The sequence below is a fragment of the Pleurodeles waltl genome, chromosome 8, assembly GCF_031143425.1.
Source record: "Pleurodeles waltl isolate 20211129_DDA chromosome 8, aPleWal1.hap1.20221129, whole genome shotgun sequence".
NCBI classification, from domain to species: domain Eukaryota; kingdom Metazoa; phylum Chordata; class Amphibia; order Caudata; family Salamandridae; genus Pleurodeles; species Pleurodeles waltl.
The window spans coordinates 1144858679-1144875265 of record NC_090447.1 but is presented as its reverse complement, the minus strand read 5'-3'; the positions used below and the strand labels follow the sequence as shown (position 1 = coordinate 1144875265).

Below are 16587 nucleotides of genomic sequence, written 5' to 3'. Positions count from 1 at the left end.
CCCAGTCTGGCTTCCGCAGCAATCACAGCACGGAGACAGCACTCTTGGCAGCCACTGATGACAACAAAGTACTCCTAGACCGTGGCCACACCGAGGCACCCATACTCCTCGACCTCTTAGCAGCTTTCAACACCGTCTCCCACAGTACTCTACGCACCAGACTCCACAACATAGGAATCCGTGGAAGAGCCCTAGAATGTATCCACTCCTTCTTCTCCGGGAAGATGCAGAGGGTCAGACTCCCGCCCTACTCCTCCATACCCACAGGAGTCAACTGCGGAGTCCCCCAAGGATCCTCACTGAGTCCCACACTGTTCAACGTATACGTAGCCGCTCTTGCTGCCATCGTCAGAAGCCACAATATGAACATCATGTCATATGCTGATGACACACAACTCATCATTTCCCTCACCGAAGACCCGGACGTGCCAAAAAGGAACTTTCATGCAGGAATGGAAGCCTTTGCCAACTGGAGGAGAGAAAGCAGCCTCAAGCTCAACTCTGACAAGACGGAGCTCATCATCTTTGGAAACGCCACCTCAGCTTTGGACGACTTATGGAGGCCCACATCACTCAGCACCACCCCCTTGACCACCCTGGCCGAGCACGCCCGCAGCTTAGGAATCATCTTCATCTCCTCCCCATCCATGACCCGCCAGGTAAACTCTGTCACCTTCTCCTGCTGGCACACACTCGCAAACTCCGGAAGATCTTCAGATGGATCCCAGCAGACTGTCGCAGGACAGTCACCCAGACAACGCCCTGTTGTACGCCAGCACCTCAACTAGGAACATCAAAAAACTTCAACTCATCTAGAACGCTGCCACCAGACTCATTCTGGACCTCCCTCGCCAACAACACATATCCCAATACCTGAGGTCCTTCCACTGGCTATCGGTCGAGAAGCGAATCACCTTGAAGCTTCTCACCCACACGTACAAGGCCATACACAATGCAGGACCAGCCTACCTGAACCACCACGTCTCCTTCCACACCCCCGCTAAATTCCTCCGCTCTGCCCAGATGGCCCTCACCACCGTCCCTCGCATCCGCAGAACCACTGCCGGAGGACATCTTTTACCTACACTGCAGCAGAGAGCTGGAACAACCTCCCTCTGCACCTCAGACAAAGGCCGCCGCTCACCATCTTCAGGAAAAACCTCAAGCCGTGGCTCTTCGGATGAGGTCCCTCCCCTCCCCCCAGCACCTTCAAACCCTCACGGGTGGGTAGCTGCACTTTACAAGTACTGATTGATTGATAGATCCCAGAAATTCCTGCAGTGCTGTCACCGAGCACAGTTTAGTCCCTTCCCACAATGGTGATTGGGGGTCAGCCTTTTATCCCACTTCATTTCTCTGTGCAGTCTGCACCAAGTGTCTGCCACAGTCTTGGTTGCAGGTCCCGCCTGAGGGTCTAGCTTTTCCCGATACAGTACACAAAGATAGCTCCATTCACTGCCAGTCTAGATGAAACGCCGGGTCGTCCAGACCAAGTAAGCCCATTCATTGACCATTCCAAACTGCTCTGCCTCATAGTACTGTCTGATGTTCAGAAGGGCTATGTCTCCTTCGTACTTGCTTCGTTGGACCTTCGTTGCGATTTGATGTTGCTTCTCTCCCCTCCTCCCAACCCTCCCCCCCCACACAGCAGCAGCATTCTGACCATTGTGTCCACCTTAGTGAAGAGAGCGTCTGGGACTTTGTGCGGGCTATTTTAGAGGACGTAGAGATGCTGGGGCAGTGCGCCCTTTTTGAACATAGTCGCCCTTCCCACAAAGGACAGCAGCAGCGTATGCCAGTGTCTCACGTCCCCTTCCAATCACTGAACCATGGCCAAAAAATTTGCCTCATAATGCGCAGCAGTATTCCTGGTGATCCAAATCCCCAAGTATTTGAATCAGTGTGGAAGATGCAATGTCCCCCACCTGCTCCCAACCACCCACCGGATACTGAAGGGTCTTTTCCCAAATTATTTCAAAGCCGAAGTATCTTCCAAAGATCCAGAAGATATCACTGAGACCGGCGAGGGATTGCTCCAAGTTTGTTAGGTACATTAAAATGTAATCTGCCGATAGCTCCTCCCATCCTGTACCTCCCAACCACCCCCATACTTGGCCATCTATGCGCGCTCATGCTGCACTGCTTCTGTCGCCAGCGCAAACAGCATCGGCAACAGCTGGCATCCTTGTCTGGTGCCCCTCCCCACCTGCAAGTCTCAGGTTACACAGCCATTAAATTTCACTCTAGCTCTGGGCCTTTTGTACAGCAGTTTTACCCACCTGATGTATTTAGGGCCAAATCCCATTTTAGCTAGGACCCCAACAGGTAGGACCTCTGCACCGAGTCAAATGCTTTGATGGCATCTAACACTATAGCCCTCGGTTTGCCCAGTCTCTCCACATCTACAATACTATTGTGAAGCTGTCTTAAGTTCAGTTTAGTCAAACAACTCGGCATAAACTTGTTTTGTGTTATTGTTTTTGACATAGAGAATCTTTTGTTACTTCTATTTCATAAGTTGCTATCTTTAATGTAGCACACTGAGCTATGAACCTGCATCAAGGAGCTACTTGCAAACTCCAGATCGTGAGTTTGGATCCCTATTTTGTTTTTCCTCATTCTGTTGTTTTTCTAAATTTGCAAATAAGGGTTTCTTTGGGCAGTAATAAAGTCTTTGTACAGACAAACCCAGTCACTGCGTTACGTTTTAAATCCTGACTTAGTGTTTCTCTCGAATATAAAAAAAAATTTAAATCAACTTTATTGCAAAAAGTGAACAAAGCAAAAAGCATCCAGCTCCTATATCATGTGTACTACCATGTATATCTAAGAACGTGTCCTTACTCTGTCACATACATCTTTTGTCACTCCACAGTATTCCCACTAACTACCTCAAATCTTAAGATGTTTACGAGGATATCCCCTAGGTTCTTCCTACTTCAAACAGCAGTCCGTTGTCCCTTGCCATTCCATTAATGTAAGAGGATCAGGAGATTCCCATTTGCATGCAGTATCTATTTTGATGAGTATTGTGGCTATAACCACCAGTGTGTATTCTTGATGTGCCCCCTCACAACTCCTCCACGCCACCTAGTACACCCAGTAGGGCCACTCTGGACGACAACTCCTCCTATTTCCTAAGGACTCAGTCAGAATTCTCTTGACCGCCTGCCAGAACTTGCTAATCTTGGGACACGACCAGATAATGTACAAAAAAGTGGTGTTTTGGTCTGTACAATGAAATCAGGTGGGTGAAGGGAGTTTATGTGCATGCCATAGGTGTAAAATATATTGTGTAGGTATTTTAGTTGGACAGTCTAAGACGTGACATGATTGCAGTTTCACAAGGTGCCATCCTAGCACCCTCTACCCGCCTCAGTGTCATTGAGGGATCCGATCCAACTTCCCACTTCTGCTTAAGGGCTATAAATCCATCGGGAGCGTGCAATATATCTTCAATATTCCACCCTTCCCCAGTTGCCCCATCAGGATTTTCACTTCCAGTGGATTATTTTCTGTCATTGTCTTTTGTAACATTTTCCGTACATTGATTTGTACACTTACATGAATTATTGTCTCTTTCCGTGTTATGTAAAGCCCTCTGACGCCCTGCACTGTGATGTGTAGTGCTATAAAGAAAAAAAGAAAAGATATTTAGTAAATGCTTTTTAAATCCGTATTTGTGTAATTACTCATACACACATAGATATGTGGCATTTTTACAGTGCATTCCCATCTCTTACATAGAGGACTTGAACGATGTCAAAACCCTGCCTCCAAATCCTAGTTTCTCTAAAGTACTTGTGAAGTGATAAGCTGCATGCCTTTCTTTCCTTCAAACCTTCAATTGCATTTACATCTAGGTGTTAGGCTCCAGAAGGCTTTCATCCAAGAAGATACTCAAACAAAATAAAGGTGAAGCCCCTTAAAACTAGGCTTTTGTTTTATACTCAGCATGAAATGAAAATAAGAAATCCCCTTGGCCACCTGAATGTTGCTGCTCCGAACAGAAAGCAATAAGAAGCAGATGCTACTGATTTGTGTCCGGTGTTGTAAAATGTCACCAGGACAAATTGAGCATATTTCACTCAGTGATTGTATCCCGATCCTGCTGAAATAGCAGTTGGGACCAGGATCCCTTATTGGACCAGTTGTTGCCAGTTCGTCTTTTCCTCCTCTCTTTTTTATTTTCTTTGGAATATTTCTTTATTCAGTTCTCACAGTGAAAATAAACAGTGTAACATATCCACCCACCTGGCAAGGACATGTGAGTGAAGGTGTGGAACATGGGACTAGCGCAGAAAGTAGTGTCATTCTCTTTACATCTGCTACGTCTTCATGGAAACCCACCAGTTCAGCTTGTGGCTCAAGCCTGCTCCACCCTCTGACTGTTAGTCATTCCCTACCATTTCTCATTCTCTTTCTTCCTTCAGTTCTCTCCAGGGATCCCAGATCTTTGCACATTTGTATGGGCAACTTCTCGTCCGGTACACCAGGCCATGCCTTCTACGCAGCCCCGTATGGTGGGCATAGTAGGGGCTCCACAGTATTTCAGGATATCATTACGGCCCACCATCAGGGCTGGGTTACAGGACAATAAAGCATAGTGGTCTTGGGTTTGTTCTCGAGATATGTCCAGTGAGACCAATTGGGGTGTAAGCCTCACCTCATAGCCCAAACCCTCCGATGTTCTGGCCCTCACTCATGTCCGGTAAGCTCCAATCCTCGAGCATTCCCACGTTGTGTGCATCAGGGTGTCCCTCATTTTGCAGCCCCTAAGACAATGGTCACCTGTTGCCTGACCTGTACGGAACAGTCGGGTCCAAGTGTAGTACTGTATGCCCTATTTAAGATTTTCAGTCGGATCAAGCAGAATCCCTCAAAGGTTCGAGTGATGGGAAGACTGTTGCCCAGGAGCATAGAGTAGATCCTGGATACAACATTCTCATTCAGGGTGGCACCCAGCACTTGGTATTCCAAAGGAGATTCCACTTTCCCCCATAGGGCCTTGTATTTGCCTAGAGTGGAACCCATCTGTTTTTACCTCAGAAATTGACTCCCTGTCAGCTCATATTCAGTTTGCAAGTCAGTGAACAAGATAAATGCACCTTCCCTCCAAACATCACCCAGTTTGGAGATCCCCAACCGGTCCCATTTGTGATGTCCATCTATGTTGTGCAGACCGCAGAGGAGATCCGAGTCCCAAAGTTGGGGTCTCCATTGTCAGTCTGCCTTGCTATCCCAGTGTATGTGTTGTCCTTTTCCATATGCTTATCACTGTCCCTGTAAGGAAGTGAGGTGGGATAGCCCTTCTACGTAGTAACGTCAAAGGAGCTTTCCCTCTGGGGTCATGGCAGCACGGTCTGCCCTCAGGGAGGGTTCTGTTGGGACGAGAAAGCCCAGTCGTTAATAATCAGCAGTTGGGAGGCCCAATAATAGAGCTGGAGGTTGGGGAGGGTGATGCCCCTCTCCGTCTGACGTCTCATCAGTAGTGACAGTAGTGAGAGGACAATTCTCGGTATCCCACCATCCCGTGGTGACACTTGTGACACTGTCCACACTCAGGAAGAAAGTACCCGGGACTGGGAAGGGAGTATTCTGCAGTATGTACAAGAATTATGGTTAGTATATCATCTTGTAAAGGGGCCCTCAGCCCAGTAGTGATATCAGAAGTTTCATTCATCTCTCCACATCCCTGCAATATGCCCCCAGTATTTTCCCCAGATTTTCCTGCAAGTAGAACTTCCTGGTTTGATGTCACAAAAATGCCCAAGTATCGGAATCCCTGGGACGGCCATCGGAAGGGGCAGTCTTGAGTCCAGTTCGAGTCCTCTGCTCCCACTGAGAAGGCCACTGACTTGTGCCAATTAATGCAGAACCCCGCATGGGACTCAAAATTCTTCAGGATGTGCAAAATTCTCAGCACCGATCGTGGGAGGTCCGCAAGTTAGAGGAGGATGTAATCAGTGTAGAGTGAGACAACATCCTCCCAGCCCGCGTCCCATCGAAGACTCCGTAGTTGCACACCTGTGCAGATCCACAATGCCAGGGGTTCAAGAGAGACTGCAAAAAGTACGTGCAAGAGTAGGCAGTCCTGTCGGGTGCCCAAGCTCTCTGAAAGGACTCCATTGACTCTTACTCTTGCCACCAGGTCTTTGTATAGCAGGCTAATCCAGGATAAGAAATAAGGGCCCAATCACACCTTGAGTAGTATAGCATTCATGTATGGCCACTCAAGGGAGTCAAAGGCCTTTTCAGCATCCAGGCCATAAGAACCCTCAATTCCTGTAGTCCCCTACTGCGCGCCAGGCAGCTCATCAGTCTTCACAAATTATGCCTCGTGGCCCTGTATGGTATAAATCTGGATTCAGATTGATCTGGGTGAAAAAGCGAGTCAACCACCTGCATACAGCGGTTTGCCAGAATCTTGGCCAGGATTTTCGCTTCAGTGTTAATCAGTGAAATCAGCCTGTAGAAGGCAAAATCATGTGTGAGTTCCGCATCCTTATGGATCAAGACAATCGTGGCTTCACCGAGGTCGGCGGTAGGGTGCCTACCTCCATGTCTGTGTTAAACATGGAGAGCATTGGTGGTGCCACTTCAGACATGATGATTTTAAAACAATTTGCAGGGAAGTCGTTGGGGCCAGTGGTTTTGCCGTTGTTTAGTTGGGAGATAGCTGCAGCCACCTCACCCTCCATGAGTTTCTTGTTGCCCCCAATAATAGTACGTCTGGGCCACTCGTAAGCCAGGTCTCCATGTGTTCCAAGCCAATGGTGTCTATGCCTGGGAGAAAGTACCATGACCCAATACCCATGTATTCCCAGTGACACCGCCCAAGGATTGTGGCTTTGCTTCTATTCTTGTCTACCCAGTTGTGGAGTCCTTCCAGGGGCAGGAATCAACGTACCAGAATGTGGGAAATTCCATCACTAGCTATCACATCTTATCCATTTTGCTAGTGGTTCCACTGACAAGGGAAATTGAATTGAGGATTGTGGGTGTTTGCTGCAATGTATTTCAACTAATCTGAAAGGACGTTAGCATCACTATGTTCACCTTCACATGTGCCATCTTTTATAATGTCTTATCTACTGCATGAATGTAAGTCCTTTGTTCATCCTCCCAAACACTTGGTCAGACACATATTGTCTCCAGCACTAGAGTCAGTTTGTATAAAACCTGACTACCTCTCTATTCAGTGTTAGATACTCCACTTCTGAGCACCATAACTGAAAAACTCTGTATCTGGGCAGGTTCTATCCTAATGTGGAGCTGTAGAGAAGGGGGCACTCGTGCTCACCGTCCTGCATATGTGTAGACATTCAAGCCAAGCAAGAAAGGGGGACATACTGTCCATGGGAATATATGGCGAGCCACAAGAATCAAGGGGAAGAACATCAAAACAAAACAATAGTGGAAACCATGGCAGAGCAGGTTATAGGAGAGAAAGCGAATGTAGGGCAACACATCAAAAGTGAGTGGTTATCGCTCAAATGTTCTTGAGGTTTTCCCTTGCTCCTCACAGTCATGCCACAACATCCGGTGTGGTCTTATTTCACAGAGGAAACTTTTAGAGGGGAGGATCGTCTTCATTGATGTTTGTGGTTTGTCTTTCAATAAAACAATGGCCGTCCACCTGCATTTTTCTTCCAGTGATGTCTTTAGTATCCTGCAGCTTGTAGTATATGAAAAAACAAGGTTTTGAACTTTCTAAACAAAACATTTGGTAAAAGGAACATACATAAAAAATAAAAGAAAAACTATAAATAAGCAAATACTAATGCAGTCATGGGCCTTCTAGCCATACAGAGCAGGTGGCAGAGTCTGGGTCATTGTCGGCAACAACAAATGTGGATGATTGCCTTTGCTGGCTAGTTATTTGTAATATTCAGTTTGATGGTTTTATACCCCTCTCATACCTCAACCTTATGTGTCCGAGGTTAGACCTAAGCATAGTTTGATTTGTTGACCAGGGATGAGTAATCTCTTTCTTATGGTCCACAGTACTCCCCAGACACACTGCACCTACGGAGGCCTCACCTACTATTATTAGTCACAGCACTCCAATATTAATAATTATCACTGTTGTCTTCTATTTGGTTTCTGGTGCAAGTTTGTGATGAGTCAGCAGTGGTGTCTCAAACTGGTTTATAGTTGAGAGGCCACTGCAGAGCTCACAACTTTGCACTGCTGCTGGGGCCTGGGTGACAGTTGGGCTTCCCATGCACCACTGTCATGGGCTACCCTGACTGCCTCTCTGCTTCATGTTCTTTCAAGTAGCTTCTGCGATTCTGTCACTGTTTTCACCTTTGCTGCCCCACTTTCAGCTATGGATTTCACAACCCCCGGGATAAGGCTCACCTATCAGTGGAGTCTACAGCAGCCATCTTGGATCACTCTGTGGAGTTAGAAAGTGCTCAACTTCCACAAGAATACTCAGGAGTCTAAATCATGAGCCATTACCTGAACATCACTCACCTTTAGGTTGTCATTATTTTAGCCAGTTTCCTTTTCTGACAACAGCAGGGGAGAGCAATCCCAGGAGCCCAAAGCTCAACAGAGGTACCTCATTTTAGATCCCTGCTCAGACTATGTCCCTTAGCACAGTGGTTCCCAGCCTGTGGTTCGGCGACCCCAGGGGGTCAGCGAAGCCTCCTCAGGGGGTCTGCTACTGCATAGAAAATGACATAATATTAACAGATGCGGTCCACGGATTCCAATAATGATTCAGTGGGGGTCCCTGGGCTCCAGTAATGATAAAGTGGGGGTCCACAGAAGTCAAAAGGTTGGGAACCACTGCCTTAGCAAGTTAATTTTAAGCAGGTCACAACATTTCTTTCCTCATGCTCCCATATGTTTTCCCAGATGGAGTTTACTCGCTCTTCATGAGAGCTCATATTTCAAGAACGCTCAGTCATGTGTGCGAGTGTTGAGAACCCTTAGCCCTTACACAAGTAATGTTCTTCCTGTCTAATTGTAATTGGTGCAAGTATATGGTGTTTAGCCGTAATTGTTAAAAACATATCTGTTCCATGTATGTTTGTGTACTTGCCAGAGCTACAGGCAGAATATATACGATGGGCACAAAGCACATCCTTTTATTTCAGATGAGACATAGTGGCCATGCTCTTGGCCGCCTTTTTTTTATCTCTGACATTCCTCAGAAAGACCAGAAGGGCTCCCCTAGTGGGTTACAATAAAAATGGCCTGAAACCCAGAACTATGATCAGCTCAATCAAGCACCAGCCATAACTCAGCCTGTACATGGAGACATGATCTTCTTGACAATCATTTTAGCATTATCCTCTTTTGTTGCCCAGTTTTATTCTTTGTGCAGATAACTGCTGATAAGAACACCTTTTTCACATGTTGTTAAGTTGTGAGCCTTTCTTTTACTATGTATTATAAAAGATCAGCTACATACTGCTGAGAGCCTTCTTTAGCATGCCAAAGACCTCTTAAAATTCACCATTAAAAGTGAGCTATTTTGACTGTTTCTTGGGAACAAAGGCAGAGCACCTAACATGTTATAGATCTCTACAAAGGCTATCGCTTGTCACCACAGCCTGGACGCCAGCCTCCAGGGCTGGATATATACTCCATCCATCTGTTGCCTAAGATACATCATCAGACTTTGCCTGCGTTGGTTGTGAACTTAGTTCTCTCCAATGCCAACATACTTTTTCCCAGCTTGTTCATCTACTTGAGCTGAAGACGATATGCCCTTTGTCTTAACAACAGAGAACGAGTCTAATCCAGGTAGGTTGCAGTTCATTAACATCTGAAAAGTGGTGGGAGCCATGACCATAAACTGTTGCAGACCCATTTTGGTTCCAAATTCTGTTTTCTCCCTAGCGTCAGTGGTCTGAACAATCGGCAAGCATTCCTTGGTGCTAAAAACATTTAAGTACTGAGATTGTCTACCAGCTCATCAGATTTATCACTGGGGTGGGAATTGGACTTTGTGATTGACAACCCAAGCAACATCTCTAGTACATTGCTCTGTGTTTGTTAACTAGGACAACAGAACTTGCTAATAGGTGCTGCGATCATTTGAACAAGTAATTTATGAAGTTTAGTAGAGAAGCCCTGAGTCTAATTTGACATCAAATTACTTGACCTGTGGGTCAGGTGGTAGTTTTCTGATTTGCTAATTCACAGCCCAGAATTTCTTATTGGTAATATTTTCCATAATGTATGCATTATTTGTTTAAGAAGAGTGCTGTAGATCGTACTAAGAAGAGTGTTGTAGGTCGTATCCTGAATCAAGTGTTTTACATTGGGTGTACTCTATAATTGTTTCTGTTAATTATCTTTTTCCGTTGTTAGAAATGAGTAATTGTTTGCATGTCAGGAACTTTACCTAGAACATGTTAATGCTACTGTGGTAATTAGAGATGAACAATTTCTTTGACAGTAGCCCTGCACCTAGCTATACTTTACCTTCCTGAAGCTGCTATAGCAGGAGTAGCAGGTTTCATCTGTATGCTGGTCATATCAAGCAAGTTATTTGCCTCCACTAATGCTCTTTCTGTTTATCTAACAGCATATTCCTCACCTTTAGAGTATTCCCCAGGTGCCAGTGTGGATCCGGAAGTTTTCACAGCAATGTTACTGCACCTCGAATAAGCATCACCCCTGCTCATCAAGTCAGTTTCTTGCATGATTCTTTCCGCACTCTCGGACTCTTGGAGCACTGCCAATTGGAGGAACCATTGTCTTTAGATCTCTAATTTGGGACGTTCTTAGTTGGGAAGATTCCACACAAAAGGGAGGAGGGAGAACTGTGGAAAATCTGTGGGTAGATGGAGTATCTTCCAGGGAGAGTGTTTTGGTGAAGGTATGAAGCTTGTTCTTTTGATGTATATGTCTAACAGCAGATTCCTCACTTTCGGAATAGATACCAAAGAGTACCTCCCCCATTAGCGGGTCTGAGAAATGGGTTAGCCCATAAGGTCTTGTAGAACTGAACGGACAAAATGTATTTCCCGTTGGACCTTGCTGTCAAGGCAGTAGTGGTTTGTAAATGTATGTACTGATGTCCAAGTAGCAGTTTGACAAATATCTAGGAAATGCACTCCGCATACTAGCTCAGCAGTAGTAGCCTTGACTCTGCTGAAATAAACACTCAGTCCCTCAGGGGCTACTTCTTGGCCAGCACAAAACAGCTTTTGATGCAAAGGATTATTCACTTGGATAAGATCCTCTTCTGCACTGCCTTGCCTTTCTTTATCCCACTGAATCCCACAAAGAGCCGATCATCAACCTGACGACCTTTAGTGCGATCAATATGATATCTTAAAGCTCTTTTGGGATCCAGTCGATGTAGTCCCTCTTACTCTTTCAAGGGGTGAGGTTCCGCTAAGAATGATGGCTCAGTGATGGATTGCCCAACACGAAACCTAGTTACGACTTTCAGCAAAAAGCTTATCGCTGGTCCTCTAAACCAGTTTGTCTGCTGAAAGAGTGGTATAGTGTGGCTGTATCGATAGAGCCTGGAGCTCACACATGCAATGAGCAGAAGTAATTGTAATGAGAAAACCATTTTACAGAGTGAGAAGATGCAGCACGCAGCTGTGCATGGGTTCAAAGGGGGTTCACTAAGGAAAGTCGGTACCTAACTAGGATCTAACTGTGGCATCACAAACAGCTTGGGGGGAATGTGTGTAAAAAAAAAAAATATATAAAACTCATCACAACAGGTGTTTTTAAACAAGGACATCTGGTCGAAAAAAACGCAAGAAGGCTGAAAGGACCAACAAATTACCTTTAATAATGCCCACTGCAAGACTTTGTTGGGCCTGGGACAAAACAAAACAGAAATACTTGCGACAGTTTGGCTTGTAAGAGGCCTGCGTTGCGGACTCTGCACCTGGCCACAAATTTGTCCTAGCACCTGACATAGATAGATTTTGTAGAAGGACAACTGGATGTGAAAATGACATCCACAAACGCAGGTAGCAGAACAAACATGTTCAACTGCTGCCACTCAGTCTCAATGGATGGAGGTTTAGGTTACAAAGGTTTGGGTACAGAAGCCTGCCCTTCAGCTGCAACTGGATATCCTCCCACAGTACTAGACTGATCAGAAGGCAAATGCTCATGTCTAGAAGCTCTGGATACCACACTTCTGGGCCAATACGGAATCATTAGGATGCCTTAGGCAATTTCGTTCCTGATCTACAGAACTGAGGGCAGGTGGGGGCAGTGGTTCAAAGGCATACAGATGTCCCTGTTCTCGCTATCCTGAAACATCTCCCAGAGAGAGCGTCTTGAGAATTCCAGACCGCAGAAGTCTTGACGCTGTGGGTTCTCGCCAGTGTTGAAAAGATTCAACCAGCACTCTCCCCACTATCAGAAGACGTCCTGTGCCACCATTTGTGATCCACCAGGCGTCCGCAGCTGAGCTCATCCTCCCTGATATTTAAAGATCCTGCCAGATGGTTCATGATCAAGAAATTCCCAGACGCTCCAGCCAACTCTAGAGGGGCTGTACCTTTTGGCACAGCACCTGGGACCCCACATTGGCCATTGTGTCAGTACCAGATGGTGGTGATGTTTCACTGAGAAACTGCTCCAACTTTCCCGTGATGGATGGCAGGAAGGCCTTCAACGCGAAGCTGATGGCCCACAATTGATTTATGTGGACCCGGGTTTCTGCCATAGACAGGGGTCCTCTGGTCTCCATTCCCAGCTGACATCGGTCACCACCAGCTGGTCTATGCGGGGAAGGGAGAGGGATCCCCTGCCGGCTATGTTGAGGTCTAGCAGCCATTACTTGCAGATTATGTGCAGTCTACCCTGAGACCTAGATGACATCCAACAGGTTTCCTTAGTGTTGAGCACACTGAGAATTCAAATCCCACTGTAGAGCCTTCCATATGCCACTGGTGCAGTGACCATTCAGGATGAAGCCTTAGAACTGCTTTCACCAAGATCCAGGACCGAGGCTGAAACATCAGGGTCATATGGGATGGAGGAAAGGTCCTGAATTGCACCATGTCTAGTAAAGTTTGTATAAAAGGAATCCTCTGAGAAGGAGTCAAGTGTGACTTCAGCTCATTGACTGAGAACCCCAGCAGCATCAGGAGGTTTGCCGCTCTCTGGTTGTGGTCTACGACTCAGAATGTGGGGGAAGAGAGTAGTTTTAGTCCAGCACTCATCCTCCTTAGTAGTATGAGTTCAGAAGAAAGTGTGCAATTCTGTCATGATGGTCCACTATGACGACATTGGGCTAATTGAGGTAATCAAATGCATCCTTTTTGCTCTCACCCACCAAATGGTGGCATCCTTCATCATCGGGCTGTGCTCCTCATCGGGCTGGTGCTGCATGGCCAACAGGACCCACAAGGGGGCTCTTTTGTGATAATGACTTTATTAGCCTTTAAGTCTGGATCGCCAGACGCAAAACCTCAGTGTTTTTGGTGTTTTGTGAGGAGAGGAGTCTGTAATGGGTAGATTGGCCAAAAAGGTGAAAAATATTATAATTAATTAATGGCTCCCAAAGTCTTTATACTAAATAAGCCTTTGATAAGAATAAACCAGTGAGGAGCCCTCAGAATATAATTTTCCCGGAGACCAAAAGGAAGATGTTTCTTGACTATTTTCGCAGATTATTTACAGAATCAATGGTAGTTCGCCAGGACCAAAATAGAAATGCCTAGTCTATGAGTGGTTTACCTAGTAGATTAATGATCAAAGCCTACCTCAGTTGACGAACAACTGGTGTCAAATATTCAAACCTGTATTCAGTATTAGCCTTCCTGTTATTCACACTGGGAGAAAAGGTTTTCCTGTTGTATATGACCTGAATCCCGAAGAAATCCAGCCCCCTGGCAACTCATGAAAAGAGGACTCGTATATTAGCCATTTTCTTTAAAGGAGTTCATGTCATTCACTTAGCCGTTTCCATGAACCAGGAAACCAGGAAGGCCTTCTGGTGAGCCCGCCTTCAACAGACAGTCATTGAGTTGAGGAAAACTGGGTTCTCCAACCTCCAAAGATGTGTGGCAACCACCACAATCACTTTGGTCTACACCAGAGGGGCAAAGGCCAAAGGGGAGTAAAACAAACTGAAAATGCTCGTGGCTGACCTTGAACTACAAGTAATGTGTGTATGACTGCGAGATGGGCAGATGAAAGGGCACGTCCTGCAGGTCCATGGCAACCATCCAGTCTCCAGGATCTGTGGCAGTGACTATTTTGAATTTGTCCATCAGTTGGAAGGCATTCTGGGGGCGTGGTCTAAAATAAAATGAAGGCATTCATCCTTCTTTGACACATGGAAATAGCTGGCTTAACATCCTGTTCCTACCTCCAAGGTTGGCACTGTCTCGATGGCCCCTTTGACTAGTAGAGTTTGCACTAGTTGTAGCAAGATGGAGAGATGCTTCTCTGAAAGCAGCTCTGATGCGGGAGGAAGTTGAGATGGGTAGAAAAGCAATAGTAGAACATAGCCCTTCTGGACAATCTGGAGAACCCATCTGTCAGATTTGATGGCTTTGCATAAATTGAAGAAAATGCCTGATCTTGCCTCCCACATCATGACTGTGCACATCTAAGAGCAAACTAAAGTGGCTTGGGGGCTGTGTGGAACTGTGTCCCTGGAGACCTGCACCATGCCTCCTTGACCCCTGTCCCTCCTTGATCACTGCTGAGTTGGTGACAGGGTCTTGCAGTACATATATAACAGCCCTCTGGAGTAGTCTAGAAAGTGTCAGAACTTCTGTGAAAACTGTTCCTGGGCAAGGGTGGAAAGGCCCAAGGTAAGTGCATTGCTCTACTTTCTTGAAAGTGTTTAAGGGCAAAATTAGCTTTTTCACCAAATAAGTGGGACCCATTAAGATGCATTACCATCAGGGATGCCTCCACATTCTCATAAAAGCCAGTGAATCCCATCCATGCATGGCAGTGGAGCACCACACTATGCCCACCGCATGCCCCAAGCTGTTGTCAGTATCCAGGCCACCCCTAAAAACATATTTTACTTCATCATGGCGGCCCTGCAGAGTTTTAGCTCAAGAGGCCTGAAGATCCTTCGGAACCAATGGCAAGATTTCACTGACCATGTCCCAGAGGGCTTACTTACCACGGCCTAACAGGCAGACTGCATTGACTGATCTCAACGCCAAGCTGGCAAGGAGAACATTACTTTCTGAACCCCTCTTTCCATTTGGATTCCTTGTCTTGAGGGGTTTTTGGGAATGCATTAGAATTGACTTTGCTGGTGGAAGCTTGGGCCAGCAAACTTTCAAGAGTTTGGTGCTGTGTAGCAAAGTCAGGGTCACCTGTTTCCGGTGTATGGCGCCTGGCCACTTGCTTGTTCACTGGTAGGCAAGAGCAAGGCTTCGCTCAGGTGCCCATAAGAGTGTCAGTCAGCTCTTCATTAAATGGAAGTAGGGGCTCAGATGAGGCTCACCCAGGGTGCAAAACCTTCGTTAAGAACATTTGTATTGACTTAAGCTGAACGTAGCTGTACCTCCAGCACCTCAACCACATATCTGATCACTAGTATGGAGGCTGGGTGTGCTGGAGTGGAGTGGAGGCAAGACACAATCTTGGTCTGGGTCGAAGTGGATTCTGCTTGAAGTCGGACACCTGAGTGATCAGGGGCTCGACATCCAGCATCAGCTCAGACGGAACTGAGATTAGTAGAGAAGTGACCAGTGCAGATCTTGAAGCTGGAGTGGAAGTCAGCACTGGAGTTAGTTAGGAGGGTTTGAGGGACACGGAATGCATCTTCATTAACTTCATTGTCTGGAGACCCGGATCCTACTGGTACAAAGACATGCCAGAAGGAACTTGAAGAGTGCCAAAAAATACTGCATGGTCTCCTTCAAGGCCTTGACCAGCTGCAGTGTTGCAGATTGCCCAGGAAAGTCAGGCACAACAGGACCAGTTATGGAATCATCTTCATGATTGAGAGCAAGATCTATTGGCACCTTGATGCGGTGGGATCAAGTCCTTCTTCCTTCTTTGACTTCTTCCATTTCTTCTTAGATTTGGACTTTGCGGACCACTTTGGTCGCAAAGAGGACCTGTTGTGGGAGCAGCCTTGAGAGCGGGAACGAGTGTGCACCATCAATTGAAGCAGGTCTTAACGCAAGGTCTGTGATTTCTTTTGGTGTTCTGTAACATTCTGCTTCACTTAATGGTCCTAGTTTGACTTCACACACACATGTGCACATTCTTCCAAATTCTCGGGGTCCAAACCCAAATACCATAGGTACACCTTGTGCGGGTCTATCACTGGCACCTGTTTCTGACTGTAGTGTTTGGAGTAGATGTTGTCCCTTTGCGTACTGGAAAAGTATTTTAGATGGAATTGGTTAACCAAGGAAAATGAAGTGGAGAGTACAAAGGCATGAAAATGTGGAAGTAAAGGAACCGACTTCAATATGCAGGGGTTGTGCTTATATGCAGCTCTGCTTCATCACTTGTGGGCAAAATAGAACTGCATGGCGCCGCCTAGTGGCATGTGAGAGCATTGCTGTGAAAACCTTCTGATCCAGTCTGAAGTCTGAATATTTTTAAGGTAAAGAATCTGCATTTAGAAGTATCGATTAGCAAAAATATATTTTCTGC

General features: G+C 46.2%; 1 protein-coding gene across 2 annotated transcripts in view; it reads left to right on the top strand.

Annotated features, from left to right (window-relative positions):
• FNDC3A (fibronectin type III domain containing 3A) overlaps nucleotides 1–16587 on the top strand; it is a 1418915-nt gene that overhangs the window by 1118863 nt on the left and 283465 nt on the right. The window lies entirely within an intron of this gene.